Source organism: Corvus moneduloides, chromosome 4 (genome assembly GCF_009650955.1).
Source record: "Corvus moneduloides isolate bCorMon1 chromosome 4, bCorMon1.pri, whole genome shotgun sequence".
Classification (NCBI taxonomy): domain Eukaryota; kingdom Metazoa; phylum Chordata; class Aves; order Passeriformes; family Corvidae; genus Corvus; species Corvus moneduloides.
The window spans coordinates 55,629,834-55,652,038 of NC_045479.1; the positions used below are offsets into that span (position 1 = coordinate 55,629,834).

At 36.8% G+C, this 22,205-nt stretch overlaps 1 long non-coding RNA gene across 1 annotated transcript; it reads left to right on the plus strand.

Moving 5' to 3' along the window:
- Positions 1-3,330: 3,330 nt before the first annotated feature.
- Positions 3,331-12,745, plus strand: LOC116443601. The gene is made up of 3 exons (XR_004239996.1): positions 3,331-3,410; positions 9,027-9,094; positions 9,185-12,745. It is a non-coding gene; the product is annotated as an uncharacterized LOC116443601 (long non-coding RNA).
- The last annotated feature ends 9,460 nt before the right edge of the window (positions 12,746-22,205 follow it).

Consider the following 22,205-nt stretch of genomic DNA (forward strand, 5'->3'; position numbering starts at 1 on the left):
GGGAAAGAAAATTACTGAAGGCACTCACAAATCAGCAGGCATCCAGATTTTCTGGCCTCCTCAGTGAGTTTTGACAATCTGGAATACCTTTGAATAATGAAACATCTATTGTGCAAGCATGACAAACCCAGTGACCAAAACACTTATGACACAGATCCCAGTTAGCAATGTTTTTTATTGCATTGGCAAAATGCTAACATATAGAGTCTCTTCTCCTCTTAAAAATGTGTAAGAACTGGATAAATTATTCATGTTGAACTTTTGTGAATTGCTTCTGATTCAATTCTTTAAAGTCTGAAAAGCACATCTAGACATGCACCAGTAAATAAACAGGCTAGGCTTCCCTTGAAACAGCTTGTACTTTGGAAATAACCACATAATTTGAGATCAGGATGACCCTGGTATTTAGTTGAATAGTGTTAAAGTATTCCATCAACAGGAATTAAAAGATCCAAGCTGAGATCAATTTGCTGACCTGATGAAAACTGGGATTTGCTATGCCGATTGGCTATAATGGCAACAGCCTTATCCAGTTAATTGCATGAATAAAATTATCAGTGTTCCCCTTCAATATTACAGTTTTCCTTAAAAATTCTCAAAATCAGGGCATTTGCAAGGCATTCTGGAGAAAATAATAGCTTACAGTGTTCAAGTGTGTCAGCATATCTAGACTCATATTAGTATGTCCAACAACAAAGGATTCCAATGGAAATTGTAATGATTATAATCCTACAGCACTCACATTAGATATGCTTCCTATATGTAAAGTTTAGATTTTTTTTCACAGTTTTTATTTTATTAAGATGAAATAGAACATAGGTTTAAGAAGGAAAAAAAAAAAACAAACAACCTGAGGTGACACTAAAAATAATAAGGATTTGCAACTACTTATACATTATTTGAAATTTTCAACATTAACTTACCTATATTCTCATTTATATGCAAAAGGGGGGAATTAAGAAGTCACTTTGTTAGTTTTTTTTAGGACTAAATATTAACATATCTTTTTAGAAATAATATGGTTTTTCTGTATGCCTTAGGTTTCCTCCTACCCACAATTTAATTTAATTTAGTTTAATTTAAGACAATTTAAGACAATTTCATTTTTAATTAAAAATAAAAACTAAGGATTTCAATATGGTTTGGCTCTGAAGGTAATGCACACTAAAGGCCAATTAGGCCTAAAATGATGCAGAAACCGCACATGAATTGCTAAAATCACAATCATGATTCTAAAAGTTGTTGCTCAGTTGTCTTTTACTGTGGTGATCCTCTAATTTCTTCAGGACTTCTAATTTCTTCAGGCACAGAAGAGTCTGAAGCTTACAGCATTCGTTCACATCTGAGCCTTGGTGGAAAGGACAGGCTGGATTCTTCCTCACATAACTCCAATCCTCCTGTAACTCTAACATCAGTGCTTGGCTGCTGGCTCATGTGTGCTTAGTGTCATCTGAAGAACCCTGAGGTATCCAAGGCACCCATGAAGTACTAGAGGGATTCTTCCCCCTTTCTGGGACACTATAGGGAAATCAGGAATGATGTTTTAGGGCTTAAAAAACACACTTACATGTAGAATAACGTGCAGATGCTGCATTTTGTTCAGATCCTATGGGTGATTTGCAGTCTCTGGATCACCGGATGAAAGCCAGCTTGGAGACCTCGCATTAGCTAACATGGAGCTAGAACCTTATGTTTAAACAAATGAATACTACCATAATTTCCTAAAAGATGGGCATCTAATGCTATTTACTGTACCATAGGGTGTTCTACCAGGCCTCTATCCACCACTTGAGGAGGGCATGGGTTTTTCCCAAGTCCCATGTCACAGCATCAGACCAATGAGGCTGTCTTGGACAGCCTGTATCTCAAATAGCAGTGGCTGCTTATGTTCAAGTAGCTAGATCAAGCCCAAAATGTGGATACCCTATGGTTAGTGTGCAGATTAACACTGAGCTGCATGCATCTATATGTTAGTGTCAGCCTGTGACATGGCTATCTGGTTTTGGTCTATAATTACAGTCAAAGGAAGTCTATGAGTCAATGAGGAAATCTAAAGCATAGAGAACTCTTTGGCTGATCACAAGTAAGGACAGCTTCTTACATAAATGGCTAGTGACTTTTGAAATATCCCAGGATATAAGAGACATCTACATGGGGTTTGGAGATCTGAAACAGGATGTATGGGAGGTCCTTGCCTTTATGGAACAAGGTGAATACCCCATGGGGTAGCTTAATGTATTTGGTGTTTCAGTTAAGAGCTGATTCCTGTGCTTGAGGACAAAGTCCAAGCTGGTGATTTTAAGCTTTTCTCACAGTTAGTGGGGAAAAGGAGACACTTGTAGGGCTTGACCTGACTGTTTTATGTATCTCCCAAGACGAGATAAATTACACTGTAAAAGTGACAGACAGTATGAAAGGACTTTAGACAACTGTCTTACTTGTATATGTCTTCATTATAACCACGTACCTTTTATCATGTTGAGGAATACCCCCAGTGCAGTAGCTTGGTATCCAAGCTGCACTTTGTGCCCTGGGTGGTGAGGAATGCCTGAGGCCCCTGAAATGAGCTGTGAACTGGTGCTGATCTTTGGCCATAACAAAGGGCAAACAGAGCTGCATCACTGGCTGGACAGGGGACTGGTCACCAGAGACTCTGCAGGGCCCAACTGAAAATGAGAAGAGCCCAGACCAAAATGCGCAATTGGACCAAGAGGCTAATGCAAGGCACATGAAGAATGTGTGCATAGACTGTAAGGGTATAAAAGCCTAGAGATAACTTTTCGTGGTTTCCTCCCTGGAGACACCAGCTTGAGTTGTTATATTGCTGCACCATGATTCCATTACTTGAGGGAAACAGATGAGAGACTGAGACTCTGCTGCGGGAAACCTGGGGCTGAAGCAGTAGGGAAACCTGGTCTGATTGTGTGAGGGTGGGTTGTGTAGGGAATCAAGCACGACACCCACTTACTCACTGGAGCCTCCCACTATAAAGGGGCTTCAGACCCACAGTTAAAGGCTTGCATGGAGTGACTGTAAATCAGAGAGTGGATCCTGAATGCACAGTAAAGAAAGTTCTTTAAAAAACAGATGTTTGAAAATTCTTCAATAGATTTTGAGCTCCCCTGTAAACTTTTCAGATGTCTGTATCACTCATAAAGCTCCCTTGTCTTCCTCTAAAGTCATTCCAGTCTGTCAGAAAGCGCAAAGTTCTTAGCCAAACTTAGCCTGAGGCAATTTCCCCCATAGCTCCTACACCTGAGCAGATGACTAACATAGCTGTTGTGACATGGGCAATGTAGGTTGGCATGCAGGACTCATAGACCCAGCAGAAAACCACAAAAAACCCACTAATTCTGATCAGCTATGGTTCCAAGCACTGCAGCCTGGATGGCTCAGAGATTTTTCTCTAGGTATGGTGGTTTTTATTTTTAATTTGTTTTGTTATGTTTTGTTTTGTTTGTTTGTTTTGTTTCTTGTTTTTTTTTTTCATAAAACAGACAGTCAATAAGCTTATTAATAAGTTGGGCTTATTTCTGTTTGTTAGAATGAGCTGATGTATTCATAATGCTATTTTAATACATTTTCTTTCAAAACAGTGAGACTAAGAGACATTCTCAAACACATGCATTGTGAGCAAGGCAAATTAGTTCAACACTGATTTAGAATCACTGAGTTGTGTTTGTGCAAGCTAAAGTGCAATTTGCTTTCTTGTCTATATTCAGCAATTTAAGAGACTGCTTCAGGACACTAATCAATAGTGCAATAGGCACATTGATTACATCAGCTGCAGCTTCAAGACCAGCTGTTCAATTTAGCCCATGGAACTATGGTCCAGCATATATGTTATTCACATATATAACTATAGATACAGGGTTTTTTTAAATGAAGGAAGAAATTTTGAGGCAGTTGTAAAATATACAAAATTATAGACATCTGTTGATAGACAAAGGAATCAATGCTTGCAGCTGTTCTACATTTATTAATTTTCTTTCCATTAAATCTTTTATTTTCTGAATAATTGCCAGGGTACAGCTAAAGGCAATACAAGTTTTCACCTCTCATAAAAGACTTCTAATGTACATTTTTGCTACCATACTACTCTCACTCTTCCTAAATATTTTAGATTTAGTCTTCAGACCAGTAGCAAACTAGCTTGCTTGTTGGAGATAGGAATGCCTTTTTTTATATCCACTTATGTAGTTTTCTTTCATTTCTATTAGATAGAAATAGGAACCACAGTGTTGAAATTTACATTTTTGAAATGTTGAGAGTTTGCAAGCATGTATAACCAGATGTAATGGAATGAGGGATTTACTGACAGGTAGAGTAGCATTAGAATACCTGTTTTTGTAATATGACATTGCTAGTACCACAGAATACATAACACCCTGTTTTCATTTTAAATTTATTTGCATTTCCCCTTGTTTTCTAAAAAAAAAAAAAATTAAGTCATAACCAGCTGTAGATATCAAAGAGTAGAAGAGAGTTATGGAAAGTTTGTAACAGAGACTACCCTCTGAGCTTTTTAGATTTGCCCCCATCTCTCAGCGTTAGGCAGACCACCACTGAGAATAACCATTGTCAGTGTCTGTACTTTGCTTATTGTGTGCTGGAATCCATCCCTAGCATGTTGCTATAACTAAACAATGTTTACCCTCTAATTAGTGAAGATGAATTATAATAAAATTGTTGGGAAGACAGTTGCAAGATCTAGGATTTGACTTGAATATTCATGGTTCAATGTACATTGTGGTAGGCTGACCTCACCTGGCTCCCAGCTGCCCTCTTCAGCCACGCTCTTCCCCCCTCATTAAGAGGATGGGAGGAAATAAGATCAAAAAGCTCATGGGGTGAGATGAGCACAGGGAGGTCCCTTACCAAGTTACTGTCATGACCACAACAGGCTCAATTGGAGAAAAAAAAAAAATTGCCAATTAAAACAGATTTGGATAAGGATAAATGAAATAAAAACTGAAAACACCTCCCCCACCCTGCTTCCCAGGTCCAGCTTGACTCCTCCACCTCCTTTTCTCACCTTCATGTCTGCAGGTCTGTTGATCACAGTTTTTTCCTCACTTGTCTTTCAAAACTGCCATGGAGCATTTTTTACCCTTTCTTAAGTACAATTTCTCCCCAGTATCATCATCTTGGCTGAGGACCTCAGTCACGTCCTGCAGTAGGTCTGTTCTGGAACTGTCTGGAGCCATCAGGGACTGGGTGTGTTTGGTCTGGGTAAGCCCTGCCCCCTCATCACAGAGCTCACCCCAGAGCCCCACAGCAAGGCCTGGACACTGGCACCCAGTACACACACAGGGAAGCATGAACAAGAAATGTCATTCAAAAAGGTGCTGAAAAAACCATCAGCTGCAGCTTCACATAACTTGCAGCAGCCAAGGTTGATCTGATTTAAACTAGTTTAATGCATCCTCAAGAGATTAATGGGACCTGTTTTTTCTAGGAACCTTTAGTGATGTCTGTGCCAGGTCTCTCTGAAGGAAAGTTTCTCTGGGCTCTTCACTGTGTGGGTTTACAAATGGAACATGTTCTCAGCACAGCTTTAGAGGTGCTTGCAGTATCTCTCTCAGCTACTTACATACTTCCCCATAGTCACACTGAGGTTCTGAAACCTTCCTAAAACAAAGCAAGCAGAAGTGGGTGATAAACACTTAACAGATTTTGCTTTCTGCAGAGTGGAAGTCAGGGGTGCTGCGCTCAACACATATTTTAAAATGTTTGCTTAAAACCCTCATAATTTCAGTTCCAGCCATAGGTGAAGACCGATACTTTGGTTTTATTTGCATATCTTAGCCTTTTATCTCCTCAGTTTTATTTCATCTTAAATGTCAAAAAGTTATAATACCTCTCAGAGGTGTTTGGACAGAAATTAGAAGTATCAGCATTCTGGGGAGTCTAAATATTTTATCCCTTCAGTTTCTAAGGGTCAAAATACATAAAATTTATTCAAAATGAATGAATATTAAACTTTGGAAAAGCAAGATCTGTGGAGCACAAAACAAGAGAGTGTCCAAACATTAAATTTGTATCAATATTGCAATATATTCATGCAACATTTTGTAAAATTGTGTGCCAAACCTTTGAAAAATGCAATGAATTTTGGATGAGAAAAAAAATGAAGTTCCTGAGTTGCATGCAATTTCTCATTACTTTAATATGCCATTAAAGCTTAGACATACATTTAGAACAGTGACATCTCTTTGAAGTAATTGGAAGTGTGGCATTCATAACACAATAATGATTTTTTTTTTTCTTAAGATTTAATTTGGTGAGCAAATGCAGTGTCACACAAATGTAAGTTTTGGGGTTGGATCAAACAGCAGCTGTAAACCTTTCCAAGTAGATGCAGCTCCATTCAGAGCTTAATGGAATATGATTCACAGCCTGCCATTTGAGCCTCTCCCACAGCAGAGATGCAAAAGAACAGCGTGGCACTGGAGTCTGGGATAAAAAAGACATTAGGATAGTTGAAGAGAGCAATTACACATATCAATGAAATTATCCTTTGTGCTTTGGATACTTGGGTTCAAAGGTTGCAGCCATAATCACCTCATTCTTCTAAACCACTGCTGAATCGGTGTAAAATTATCATATTTTTCTATATGCAATAGTCTACCAGTGCCCTGCACAAAGGCAGGGGCAGGCTGTCAGTGACACTAATACGGTTCAAGACCAACATGCACTGAAAGCATTTCTCAGAATGCCCATGAACTACATCTCTTTCTTTAGCTCTCAAAGCTTTTTTCATGCATGTCTGTTACATTCATTGCTGTTTGTGGCTTTTTAGCAAAACTGATGAAAATAACACAGAAATCTATCAAATAGGGAAATGTCTTCACAAGAAATGTTTCTAAAAAATGTTAGCAAGGTCTAGTAAAAAAAAATATCATGGTAGTAATCTCCTAGGCCAGATCTACTCCTCCTAAATCCCACAAAAGTTTATAATCCACAGAGTATCACACAACAATATAGACTGGCTTGATTTCAGATTTGCTTAAGTCCCTAAGACTTTCCAGCAATTTTCCTAAATGCCTAAATTTAGGTGCTTAAGAAAGCACAGAAATATTATCCCTATCTCTAATATACCTTTGCAATGATACAGTTTGAAGTACAACATTGTCTGTAGTCTGCCTAATTACCTTGAAAAAAAAGTTTTATTATGTACTTTCTGCCTATATTTTCTAGAATGTCCTTAATTAGGACACATACAGAATATGGAAGAGAACTAGATTATACAATCTTTACAGCTTGTTTATTCCTATTAGTATATTTTAGGTCAAATCAAATTCAATTCTTTTGAAGGTTTCTTAATGCTTTAGTTAAATTCATTTAAAGACCCCCTCTGTATCTACTGACTGTTGGAGACGTAGAAATGAGAAATGATGGCTGGACAACAGTCAGATAACTCATCCTCAGAAGCCTGGATAATTTGTAGAGCATGGGGAGGTTAAGAAAGGAAATGGACACTCTCTAGGGGTGTTATAGATGAACATATATTCAATCCAGTATAAGAGCTGTGGTAGCATCTGGATTCCCGTGTTTGGGTTTTTTAGTTAAGAGCCTGTTCCTCTCAGAGCTCTTTGGTACTGATTGCAGGGAGGATGGTCTCAGTAGCTGAGATGTAGAATCTCACTTTTCCTGGAAATGCTTACATCACTTTGACAGAAACAGACTGGTATGCAGAAGGTATATTGTCTCTACATCGTCACTGGAAACAGATTATAGGCTGATTACATCTACTTTAGCAAACAGTATAATTCAAAACAATTGTATTTGAGCAGTGAAACAGCTGGTGATAAGGTCCCAACATCCAATCCTATGTGTTTCAGGATTTCTTGCTTAGGCAAAGCTCTACTCTGATTCCACAGACTGGATGCTCATTAGCAGCTGGGTTGCATTGGGCTGCACTCCAGGAATGTGTCATTTGTCTTAATTTCCTCCACACAGAATCCAGGTAGCACTCTCAAAATCTGCTCTGCCATGCAATCAGTGTACAGTCAGTGCAGATGACTGAGAGATTTTCTCTGAACACAATAACTCCTGCTTTAAAATTTGAGCTAATGTAATACCTTAATTGGTTGTGAAGAGCTAGGATAGGTGACTTTCATTTTCTCAAAAGGGTTTCAGGCTATTAGCCTGGTGTGGTTCAGTTGCCAAGGGACAGGCATCTAATGCCTTTTAATTTGCCCTAGGATATCCTCTCTTTTCTTCAAATGCCTGTTCCTTGTGCCACAGATGTGCCATAAGTCCCGCATCACAGTGGTCAGTTCCACCTGGGTTTTTCAGGGACTGCAGGGCTTTTCAGATGCCGGCAGATACTTGCCTTTAGGCAACTGAATGAAGTCCTTAAATGCTTACTTTAGGGTGTTTTGACTGCCTTTCCCTTCTTGTTTCACAGACGTGGGAGGCACAGCTGTGTGTGTTAGTCATGTTTTGTCTCAGACCTTACTTATAAAGATACCTAAGTGCTGGAGGCATAGCTCAGCATCTTCCTCTCGCTGTTATAGATTATGTGCAGGGACATGGAGGTCCCATTCTTCTGAAAGAGTTTTCCATTAAATAGGCTAAAGTCTGCTGTACTCACGTGCTTATATATGATAAAAAAGATTGTAGGAGTGGCTCAAAATTTTTCCATCTGCAAATGGAAAAACTAAGTATTTTGAACAGAAATAGCAATTTCCTATATACCTCCCAACCCAACAGGAGCTCTAATTAGTGAGATCTTGATTTTGTTGTTGATGAGCAGTAAATATTTTGAAATCTTGCTTTCAACTTGTATAACAAAAAAAAAAATTAAATAAGTTAATATTTACATTTGTTTTTTCATAACGATGGTATCAGCCCTCTTCATGGAAAGGAGTTTCCCACAGCCAAATTAACACAGCCAATCTATGCTACAAAGCAAAAAAAAAAAACAACCCAGAAAACCAAAACCAACAAAAAAGTGCGTCAATGTCTGTGCCTGCATGTAAAGGAAAGACATGCAACTTCAATATTTCATTCTCCCTCAGATATCTAAAGCTCGAAGGTTTGAAATTATAGACAATCACTGCCATTCTTCAGGCCAGAAAAACGAAAGGTAAGAACTACTTAATGCAGAAATGAAGACCATAAAATGTGAATATTTTTCATTTTTCCTGACAGTAGTCATGTGCCTTTGTGCTTGCAGCTGCGTTATGGAATTTACATTCTTTTCAGAGATAATTCTGCTGGTGCCAGACTACAGCTATGAAGGGACAGATGGATTTGAAGAGCATCCACATAAAATACAAAAGCAGCATTGGAGCACACCATGCATTACAAAATCATAAATGTATGACTTTTCCCTTATTGTTAGATTAGAGCAAAAGCTTGAACTCTTAGGTGAGATTATTTCAAGAGTTAGCGACTTAATCCTCTAGAATTATTTGGAAAACACTATTTTGCTTGTGGCAGAGGGCTTTTGTGTTATGTTGTTTTGTGGTGTTTTAACAGAATGTATAATATTCATTTCATCACACAGTGAAATAATTTCATTAAAAAAGGAATTTTAAAAATACGTATTCAGATTTGGCTGAAGTTTTGATTTGTTAGATGATTATTCTCACTCAGCAGTTTATCTTTGAGGAGAAACATAGAATCAGTGTACACATAGTATATATGATCAACAACTGTTAGGTTTTATGCATAAAGCACAAGCTTCCTTGGTATCTGTGAGTTTTACTTTACCTTGAACTGTCACATTCAGTTTGCCCTAACAACCACAAAGGGTTGCTTTTTCTAATTCTGAGCTGTGGTGGTCACAACACAGATAAGTTCATTAATTCAGTGAGGATTGAGACAAGATAACACAATTGCTGAGACCTCTGCAACCCTACATAATTCCTGTTGTTAATACCTAGTGATGGTTCTCTCTGTCAAAAGGTTGGTAAATACCAATTTTTATGGGACCATTTTTTTTTCTCAGATGTATTTCAGAGATTATAAAACATATTTACTGGTATTAAATTTCAAGTATGAAACTTTTTATTATCCTCTAGGAACTAGGTACATATGTGCATTATATTAAAGTTTCACCTTTTGTGTAAAATGTCACCTAAAACATGTAAAAGGTGGGGAAAGAAGGATGTTTTCTACATTTCCCATAGCAAAATGTGAAGTAGTAAAGACTTAGAAATTCTTGCAAAAAAATCCAAGCCGAAGCAGAAAAACCCATTTCACACAGTGACAGTACACTATTTACAAACACATTTGCTGTGCTATTTGGAAATACTTTGCCCCTGTGTTCTAGATTGTTTGATTGTTAACTTCCAGGGAAGTTACGGATCTGAAAGAAATAGCTGAAAAACTTTGTGATCATTTCACATGTTCCTATGTTTCATTGTAGGGGTGTCTGATTTGATTTCATGAAGATCCATAAATTAAGTGCATACCTAAAATTAAAATGTCATTTTTATCTTTGTTGTGTCTTTGGTTTTGATTATTGCTACTTTATTTATATAGGTCATTTTTATCTCCTCAGAGTTTAATAAAAGCCTTTAAGTGTTTTCCTTTTACAGCCTGGACAAACAAAATCTTTGTTAAAATAATGTGTTATTTTAAATTTAAAGAGTCCATTGTTTGTGGTGTTTTACTGCCTGTTACTTGTAATGGATGGAAAATTGCTTCCAGTAGCCTCATTTGAGACCAGAGAGCTTTTGAAGCCTCACATTTCTTTGGAATTCTTCTACAAAAAGTATATTAAAACCAAAGAATTATGCTTACCAGATGCTTTGAAAGATGATTTTTTAAATTTAATTGATGTTGTGGAATAGAGCAGCAAGACTGTTTTTATTTATTTAATTTTTGGGAAGATTATCTGTCCAATTTTTCAAGAAATGAATAGAATATGGAAAGAAAGACTTTTCTGTTCTCCAAAAATAATATGACTTAGAAACTTTTATATTAAATAATTACATGCTCAGCCAAAGTATTATGGACATTTTCACTTGTATTCACCACAATTTTTAGAATTGGGATTCTAATCAGTCATTAGAATCACCAATATGAAATAAAGAAACCAAGGAAGAAATCCTTTTTGCTGTCACGTACCTGCAGAATCATCAGTCTGGAAATGATCATCTAAGCACGTCAGCAAACATCTACTGCCAGTTCTCTACTGTGACAAACAGAAACCTGTGTCCAGGAGAGTGCTCACAGATACACTTGGATTTAGAACAAAAGGATAAATGAAAGACCTTCTACAAGGCCCCCACATATATTATAGAATAACTTACCATTTAAAATATAACCCGTTTCTAAAACAGTTTAAAAAAAGTATAAGTTTGGTTTATTTATTTTCATTTTCCTAAATTTTGCCTATCAAAACCATAGGCAAAACTTCTACTGATGTTTGCATAATGTATGAGGGCAGATATGTTGCACAGAAGCCTCAGTGACAGACATTCTGGAGAACTCATTAGGAAACCTTGTTAAGCACAGTAGACTCAAAAAGAAATAACGCAGTATTACCAAGATCTTAGTTGATACCATACATCAAATGTAAGAAGATTCAGCATTTACAAATGATATGCTATTTACCCTAAACAGCAACAGTGAAATAGCAGGTGAGATCTGTATTCTGAATAAATCCCATATTGAATGTGCTTAGTTTGCCAATTACTTTTCTTCCCTAATGCTACTTCCCTGATGATGGACATTCTGGAGGATAGAGCAAACCTTTGCACTTCTATCGTTTTCAGATTATTCCTCAAGGAAAAAATCCATTAACCAGCAAGATGGATCCAGATGTTACTTTCAGATTCTCCTGTGCTGGTGACATCCATGTGGTAGAAAAAAACACAGATGTTCTGTCAGCATTTTAGCTGAATCTTTGGAATTTGTAGTTAAGGGAAGCTGAAGTATGGTAGAATTGCATTTTAAGAGGCTGGTTAGTTCCCATTTCTGCTATATTTTAAAGTTGTACGGATACACAAACACAAAGAAGGAAAGAAGGGCAAATTTCCCTGTAAACTTGAGAAGCTTTTTTTCAGTGTGTACAGATTTGAAGCAATTGCAAAACATCAAAGTAATTCACAATAAAATGTTTGCGTTAATGCTTTTTTCTTAAATTGAAGGGTTTTTTTCTTACTGCCTATGCATTTTAATATAGCTATTTCTGCAGTAACACATTACTCTGAGTTTTCAGTGACACTAATCAAAGAATATTTGTTTTAGAAATGTCATTATTTTCCTTTTCTTTTTTTTTTTTGGTAAAGGCAAGTAAAAACAACTATTCAAATTTCAAGTCTGCGTTGACATCGTGGTTCATTAGATATTGCATTGCAGTGGTTATCATCAAAGTGAGTTCCACCATATTAATTTTAATGTGTTCTAAATTGGTTGTTAAAACCTTGATGTTGCAATAATTTTGCACTGAATGAGGAGGGTGTGATTTTACCTAATTGTTGTGAATTAGAAAACAAACTGGATATTATTCCAAGAAAAAATGGGGATTGAGAGTGGAGAAGTTCTCTCTTTGTAAAGTTTCAGGTAATTAGCATTTATAATAGAGGAGAATGAATGACCTGGAGGAAGGAAATTTTTATGATGTACAGCTGTAACTTTGTATAGAAATAACAACATTAGCTGCAATATGAATGTCTGACAACTTTGTGTAATATAAGGAATATTTGTGGCATATCCTTGACTTGAATAAATATGTATTAATCAGAGATATAGGGATATGAGTTAAAAAAATAAAAACCTGCTTGAAATGAAAAGCTTCACTGTATTTGAGAATCTCAGTAACCTACCAATTCAATAAAATTAATGATTCTAATTTTTGTTTAGGACAGCCAGTATTCAATAATGGTGAAGGGTTTTTTCTTTATTACAACCAGTTGATTAGGCAACTTTTTATAGAGCCCAAAATTAAGGTTTTGGAAAAAAAAAAATCAAATTCAAATATGAGAATTGGTGTAGGAGACCTAACTCGGCCTCAGAGTGAACTGACAGAACAATCCATTTTGCTTGCGAAACCATGATGTGCCATGTGAGATCTTCTTATGCCTTCAGTATATAACTTTCTGTGAAAAAAAATAAAAAAGGTACAATAGCATTTTTAAAAACAATTTGTGATAGCTGAATGATTTTGTGAACTAAATCCTATTATAGAGTCAACTCAGAACAGCAAGACTGGAAAAGAAAATCTATAAATGTACTGGATGAATCAATAAAAATCAAAATTATTGTGCCTTCAATAGATTTTTTCATCACAGCAACAGGCCTGCTAAAACAATAGCTTCAAAAGGCCCCCACAAAACAATATTAGTGGTGCTTATGGGTTTCCAAAGCCAAGGCCTAGATGCTACTGTTCTCCTTATGAGTGCATTTGGCTTGCTCACATGGCAGGAACAAAGCTAAAAGCTTCAAGCTCCATGAATGAATCACTCCTGGCAGTTCCAGGGCTTTCCCACCTCCTGCCTCTCTCTTGATGGACCGTTGCTACTCTCTGCTAATCTGCAGATGTGTCTACAGCCATTTCTCTTCTGCCATGTGTTGGTGCCCCAGTCAGGCGTGCCTGACTGTGGGCTTGCCAGCAGTAATCCACACCAGCTGCTAACAGCCACACTGTCAAAGAAACAGTTCAACAAGCCTATGATGGAGGAACTCCTTTTTAAAGTACTTAAGAGCTTTAATGGTACAAACTCTATTTCTCACCAGTAATTTATGTCTTGTGACAATCTTGGAGCTTGCAATAGTGTCATGAAACAGAGGAAAAAAAAAATCACTGTGTCTGAATGAAAGAGTGTTAAGAACATGCTTGCACAGCCTGCAGTAAAATTGTGTTGATTGAACAGCAAAAATGTAATTGACACATAAAGAATATTTTTTTCTAGAGACAAAGATCATTCTTTCACTGGAGTAGGTGTGTATACACCCCTATTGCATGAACCAGCTTGTGACTCTGACCTCACTATCTAAAATAAATGTCCTGTGGTCAAACGTCCCTTAGAATAATGAAGATTTCACAAAAAAAACCCCAAACAAACAACTATTTTTTGCCTCAGTTCTCCACTGAAACACTGTATTTACAGAAATGTAGTAACAGAAAGCTATAGGCACTCTAGGAAGATGACATGATGTTCTCATGGTAAAGTCACAGACATGTTTTAATGTTTAAATTCAGTTTAAAACTGAATTTTCTCTGTGCTCTTCTAGCTATACCAATGCAAGAGATTCTGATTCTTCTGTGACTGCTGGCAAGAAAAGCATAAATTATGTATGTTCCTTCAGTGCTTCATACCAAAAAGACAGTATTTGTTTATAGTTTGGGTTTTTGATTGTTTGTGAACAAGCAAAGATGATGAAGAGGGAGTGCCATTCAGGAAGTAGCAATTGGGAAAGACTTTAGGCTGTATTCAATAGGAGGAACTATTGCACAGACAGGAAAGCACAAAACAAAACTAAAGAAAAGAAACATTTTTCCATCATATACTTTGTCCACTTACACTGTAGAATTCATGGTTCTTAATGCTTGCACTTTGGGAAGAAGCAAGCAAGGAAGACATTTGTGTGAAAAAGAGGACTATTTAAGAGTCAGAACTATTAACAATTAAATATTTAGGAGAGTTTTTTAAAAAACCAAGTAAATTATTAGCAGCAACTCTTAGGATTCCAGGGGAAACAATTATTTTCTGTTAAGAAATCTTTTCCTTAAGTATCGAACTTTTTTATTTCCAATGAAGTAAAAATTTTAAGCCACAAACACATCTTGTTGTATCTTTTCACAAACACATTTTGTTTTATCTTTTCTATATCTTCAAAATATAACATTTAAATGAAATGTAGTGAAAATATATTTGTTCCTATTATAAACAGACCTAGGATACCAAGTTTCATCCCATAGCCAATTTTTATGTAGAGCTAGAAAACAGTGAAAAGATAAGTTTTACACTGAAATATTGACAAAACACTAACTCCAGTGAAGTGGCAAAATAGTACTCTAATACCAGCTAGCAGAGCATTAAAAACCGCAATATGCAAAATGGAAATAGTTATCTTATTATGACTGAATCTTATAATCTTATAATGAATATTAATCTTATAATGACTGAAAATTACTTGCCTTTTGCTAATCTTTCAAGTTTCTATTTTGAACATATTACATATATATTCATCCATTATATATTATTACATGTCTTCTAATATATATAATTAATATATATTTTATATATTGTCAAGCATACAGCCAACAAAGGAAATATTTGTCTACAGTATCAGTAAGAAAACTTTTTTAACACTGAATTAGAGAAGGTTTTTTTTTTGTTTGTTTGAATGAGTGAGAAAGTGAAGATGAGGGGAGGGTATAATTCTTGTTGCTAAAATAAATTTATTCTTTATTGTTCGGTACCACAAGCCAAACAGCAGAAAAAAATTTGCATTTGTATTATGTTCATAGAAGTATTAAGGATTTACATGCTTACTCAAATGCCTAATTTAGCTTTCCTTTTCTTAATAACATGAAATGTATTAATGTTGAAAGGCCACCAAGTATTCAGAAATAATGAGCTCTGAAGCTTCCAAAGTCATCTAACCAATACTCAGCTGAGTTTTAATGATGAATAACTAGGCCAATCTTTTTTTGGTAACAGAGCTAGGGATAAAACTTGGCCAAGCCAGAAGGAAAATGAAAGAGGAGCTTTGTGAGCCCGTTTACACTCCCTCTGCACACCATCCACTAGGTTGCTGTGTTGCTTCCAAGTCTGCTGAGCCAGGTACTCTGAGCCATCCCTCCCTCCCTGTTCTGTGCCCGTCCAATAAATTTCCTGGCCTCAGGTTGCACGTTTATGATTTCTTCCCAGAAACAAGACGTCACAGCCCAGCTGCTCTAGACTTTATAATTAAGGCTGTCTGCTCCATTTTTCTGCCACCTTAAATGTACCTTTTCCCAAAACCTTACACTCAGTTCTTCAGGGGCTTGAGTTTAATGCAAGATGCTTCCATCTGAGCACACCATTGCATATGAAATGAATAAGCATAGCCAGATGAAATGCTAAAGTGACAGGCACGTGTTTGTGTTCTTCAGATAGATTGTGTTCTGGAGCACTTTGTAGCTGGATAAAGGTAACTTGCAAATGTTCAGAAAGTGTCCTCACTTTCCCTTTTTTGCAGCTTTCAGCAATGATATCCAGCTGTGTATAACTTTTTTTTCTTTTCTTTTCCCAAATGCTTTTGCATTGTGGATATGAATTTACAGATGTACTCTTCACAGATTTGTTTCAGTACCTAAGCTGCAGGCTACCAAAACTTGCTAAGTGACGACAACTGCCTTTGCAAGAATATTTTTCTCTGTGCAGGAATGATTCTAGCACATTTTAAGGTCTCCAAACCCCATCAAAAGCAGAGTTTGACAGATAATAAATGAAAGGACTAGAGAGTCACTGGGGAAATGGATAAATGAAGTGTCATAAACCCCTTTGCTACCTCAAGTCAGCATGATGTGTGTTGATATATTTCTTTCTTTACAAACATTTGTTTCATTTCAAATTACAGTAAACTCCTCCCTACTTTTCATTGTAAAAAAGGAATTTGATTTTCTTACAGTTACTTCAGGCTTCCCCCCCTCAACTATGAAAAAAAGTAATATGAAGGGTACTCATAAGTTCCTTGGAAAATTCTAGGAGGTTTTAATGCTGTTTGTTATTACACCCTTATGCCACCATTGTTAATTCAGTGTATAGGTTTCCTTAAGCTAAAAGGGATACACATATTTAAAACACAACATATGAATTTAGCTACATTAGCCCTGCTTAAGTCAGTAGAACATTTAAATCCTCACATACCTATTTGAAAATGTACCGGGTTTTGTTAGAACACAGTAGTAGCTTGATTGTTTCAATGCCTTGAAAGAGAGTATTATATGAACAGAAGACATTTTCAGTTTTGATTAACGTGATGTTTGCAAAGGCTATGCAGAGAAAGAGATATATGTTAAGCACTTTTGACCGAGTACAAATCAAATTATATACAAGTTATTAAGAGAAATGTAATATGTAAAGTCAGAAAACCATAAAAGTACATTGGTCTAACTTTTAGCTAATCTGTTTGAAATCAAACTGACTGAATTTTAACTAGAAGTTTTTAACTAATTATCCCTCTAATATGGACCCTGTGAGGATGTAACTCAGCCTCTAGGGTGTATGTAGTATGACAGTGAACTGGAAAAGAAATCTGGCAACTTGCAACAGGTGTGATGTTAACAATTTAAGTTAGTTTACTTTGTACTGAAGTGAAAGAGAATCAAAGATAGCTGTGCTTTGGGTTAGGAAGTTAACCCATCCTGAGATTCCACTGTAATATAAAACCAGATGCTGTAATGTCTTGGACTCTACTGTAAGAGATAAGGATGGTTCAAGTCCTGCGGACATTTTCAAAAAAGTCAGAATTTTTTCTGGCCAGTACTGCAACACAGATATGTTTGTCACCACAGTGTAGATTTTAGGTAGATTGTCAATGATGATAAGGAAGCTAGCTTAGATTTATTGTCTTGCAGTATGTCACGTAAAGGATATTGTATGCAACTTTCCCAAACAGATTTTCTCCCAGGCAGGAGAGATTCAGCTCATTCCTCTCCACAGTGAATACAAACTCAACACTTTCAGCGTGGCACGCTGAGTTTGTCTTAGAATTCCGTACAGTGATTCAGTTATAAAAGCAATGATTAGTCTGTCTCACTATAAAAATACAAATAACATTGTGAAGGTGTATTTTCCATTATATGGTCATTCTCACAGTCCTAAAACAAGATTTCATGGCATAAACACAGAGGTTTGTTTAAGAATCAGTTTTAGACTAGTCTTATTGAGCAATAAGGAATAATACATCCAGTATAAGGAGCAGAGATGTTATGACCTCAGATTTGGAATGTCAGCACATAATAGCCTTGTCTAGACCTGTACCACCAGTCAGACATATAACTGATAGCCAAGTGTGACTTACAGAGGACTTTCTTTAAGCTGCCAAGTAATTTTCAGGTCCTTCTACCAGTCCTGCCAGGCTGTCTTTGCTGAGGTGAGTCAGCACAAGTTAATGCCAAAGCAAAAAAGCAACTTCTCAGGAATTCTATTTTTCAGGACAACTGAGTCAGGAAGAACTGAATAGCAAAGACATGTTTTAGTTGGAAGATGGATTTGAGTTTAAGAAAAAGAAAAGCAGAAGCAACCAAACAAAAAAAATCCAACAAATTTTCCCAATGCTTAGAATAAAGCAGACGTCTGTTAATTTGCTTAACTATACTGCATGATCTTACATCATGGTTGAAAGTTAATATCTATTTTCTAACCAAGTAGAAAATCTGGAAACAATTTCTTGGTTTCCGGCAATCTTCAAACATATTTTCTGGGGATGATATTGGTTATGATTATCTTATTTTTCTTTTCAAAATTCCCAATATCTATTTTTACTGTTTCATTTTAAGAAGACTAATATAGAACTAGTGTAGCAACAATTTCTTTTCCATAAATTGTCTTTTGCTATCTGTAGGAACCCAGAGTGCCGAGAATATTTCTCTGCCTGTGTTTAAGGGTTCTTACCCCCCTGAACAACACTGTTTTAGCTTCAAACCTTGGAAAAAATTACCAACAGTCAGACAACAACTAGAAAATACAGTGATGTGAATTAGGTGATAGATTACTATGTAAGATTGTCACAGGGTGAAAAATTTAGAGGTTTTGGGCTTCTCTTTGTAGTAAATAGAGAAGAGTAAAAAATATCAAAATGGAGGATTGTTGTTGCTCTCTAAACTTTCTTCTCCTTCTTCTACTACTCCATATTCTGCAGTAAAAGTAGTTTGGAATGATTGGATAGAAAATTCCGCAGTTCCTAGTCGTGTTACTGAATAATTGGTAGGAAAGTGAAAATAATGTACGTTTTTAGTAACTATTGGTTAAAATATCTTTAAAAGGCCGTGTAAATCTTGATAATTAGTCTCACTCCTACTTTTCTTCCTTCTATGCTGTACCTGGGTCACGCTAGTGGCTCTGTTCCTCTGATAAGACTTAATAAACAGCTATCTGGAAGCATTGTAACCCAAGGAAAAGTCTCGGTTTATCTTTGAAACTCCTTGCAAGGACTTTCAGCAAATTCTCTCCCATCAGGAGGGACTTGATTTACGGCACGGGAAAGTGTCACTATCTTACTTCAGGGAAGCATTCTGGGTGGGTACTCCATTCCAGCCAACTAAATTTCATGCTTTGAAAAATTGCCCCTAGGAGTGACATTTTCATGGGCTGGCATCACATTTGATTTTGGTGGTGTTCTGGCATGGGAGACTGATGGGCAGTTGCTGACCTTGACTGTGAAGTAACAGCTGGACGAGCCAAGGCCAGCTCACTACCCTTTCCTAGGACTACCTGCGTACCCAGGTGGTTACTGTTCCTACTGGTCAAATCTCTGAACTCCCAAAGCTCAAGAAGACCTACAAAATCACATTATGGCCTTTTTTATTTTCTACATGGATAATGCTGCTCTTAGTCATAGGATGGATCCTACTATGTCTGTCATTGATGAAGACATTAATTAATATTGGTCCCATTATGAACCCTTGAGGGACACCACTCATTATTGGGTTCCACTTGAATCTGAGCCATTGACTGTAACTCTTTGACATGCCATCCAGCCAATTCCCAACCCATCTAACAGCAAACCCATATCTTTGCAATTTAAAGGTAAGAGTGTTGGGAAGGTCTGCATCAAAGGCCTTACAGAAGCTTAGAAAGGTGACATCCATAAATCTTCCCTTGTCCACTGATGTAGTTGCTTCACCATAAAAGGCCACTAAGTCAATCAGGTGATGAAGTCATGTGTCTGTCTCTGTTCAGCTCCATGTCTTCCATGTATTTTGTCACATCTTTCAGGAAATTCTACTTCATGAACTTATCAAGCACAGAGGTGAGGCTGACTGGCTGGAGAAGCTGCTGCTCATCAGTGAAACCTGCCACAACCCAGGTGCTCCGTCTGTTTGCCAGCTGGTTTTTAAATAAGGCAAGCCCAGTGTGAGTAAATAATTAATTAGGCTTAAACTGATGCTTCGAAACACAAATATAAAAACATAATATTTTCTCAGTTAAAGGATGAATTAAATTACATAAGCATGTACTTACTACGAATGGGCAAAGCTAGTGCTGTGCTGTGAGACTAAGATTCACTGTGGAGCAGCCTGGAACCTTGTGATTGTTTCACAGGCCCCCACTGCCTTACAAGAATGTGCTTTGGCCAGGACCACAAGGTTGTTTCTGTTGGTTCCTCCCTGCTCTCTGGCCTTACTCAATACAGACTACTATGTTCCACCTCCGCTATGCAAAATGCATTTCTTCTATCCAGTAGGGACTTTATAGTATCTTCCATGAACAGTTGATCCCCACTTTTTATTTTCTTCCAGCTGTAAAATTCTCAACTGAGAATACCTCAGTTTTGTCTCTTTGCATCATTCGCAAGTAAAGCAGCCCTTGTTCCAAGTCAGCTTTTTTTGTTTCTTGACTGGTAACTTCCTGGCCAGGTTGTTTTGGTCTCAGAAGACTTTCAGCATAACAATGGTTCTCACTAATTATATTAATTGTATGTAGTGTGTTGCAATGTGCTACAGAAAACTTTTACGAGTATCTAGTTATACTGCATCCCCTAGTGACTGCATTATCTCCACTACTCCTTTATCAAAAACCAGCCTGAACAATCATATTGTCTCTCTTTTTTCTTTAAACTCTTTTCATCTCTAGAAATGCAGAAACTTATCCTTGTGCATGTCCTCTCTGTAGAAAGTTATACATAAAACAGAAGAACATGCTCCACATCAACCCAAACAAAAATACTCACAAAAATCTTTGAATGAGGAAGCTATGTTTTGGGTTTTTTTGTTTATCTGGGATTTTTTTCTGCATATGTTACCCTGTTATAATTCAAATTTGCTGAAACTTATTAGGGAAGGGAGATTGTTTTATTATTTTTACTTTATAAATTGAGTCAATTTGGATTCATGAAACAAACTGCGGGGTAGAAGAAATAATTGAAAATAACAGGATGCCTGCCTGCCTTTCCACCTGGTCTGTCAGTGACTATCTTCCATCCTTTTTCCCTATATAATCTCTTTTGCCCATTTGAAGCTCTTAGCTTCTGGGAATCTGCCATGTCAGGTATTTGGAAAATATCTGGAAAAGTTGAACACTTCTGTGTTATCAGAAATAATTAATGCATCTGCATCTGCATGCTTTGGAACTGTATGCATGCTACAAAAGCAAACAAAAAATTACAAATGGGCACTACTTTAGCAAGGAATTGAAATCAGCATGTCTGATTTGTATAGTTTTGGTATGACAATACAAAATGCTTCTAAAAAATGGGTTATTAACTATCCACTTAGATGCTGGAAACGAATATTTCTCTCCCCATTATTAATCTCCTTCCTTCTACTCATTAAATATCTCTCTCACTGCTCTTTGTTTGTGATTCACTGAAGCAATTTATTGTGTGATAACGAGCAATGTTTGTGCTGGGGCTTTAAACAGATTGCTGTGGTAGTCCTTTGCAAGAGAAACAGGTGATTCCAATCCTAAAAAAATCTATAAGTCCATCAGCCATCCATATAGATGCAGCATGTGACTCAGCTCCTGATTGACTATATTTGCATCACATTGATATATATGTGATGCTGATAGTATTAAGGCTGTGTTCTTAGGTGATATGCAATAACTAACAGTCTATTCTCCACCATGTCTTCTAATAGTTTCAAGTGACAACTACATATTTTACTCCATTACTTTGCTTAATGCTTTATTAATTGAGGTTCCTCTACATGATAGTGTTAGCCCTTGAGATTTTCTTTGAAGTCAAGTTTATAGCTTTGGTTTCTATAAGCCTTTTTTGCTTCTAAGAGCCCCGGGCTTAATTTTCTTGAGAGAATGTAAAGAATAGTTAGTCATAGAAAGTCATTCACACATATTACTTTACTGTCAATTTGCTATATCTGTTAGAAATGTTCCTTTTATTTATACAGGTTTTTTCTTATAAGCAGTCAGAACCTCTCCTGGTTCAGTCGATGTCTGTTCCTTCCCGTTCTCCCACAATACATGTTTGTGAAGAGCTTGACTCTGCCTTGGCGTCCCCTTCTAGATGCAAGGGCGCAGCTGCTTTTCCTGCCTGAGGTCACCTCTGCTTCGGGCTGAACCAGCCTTTTT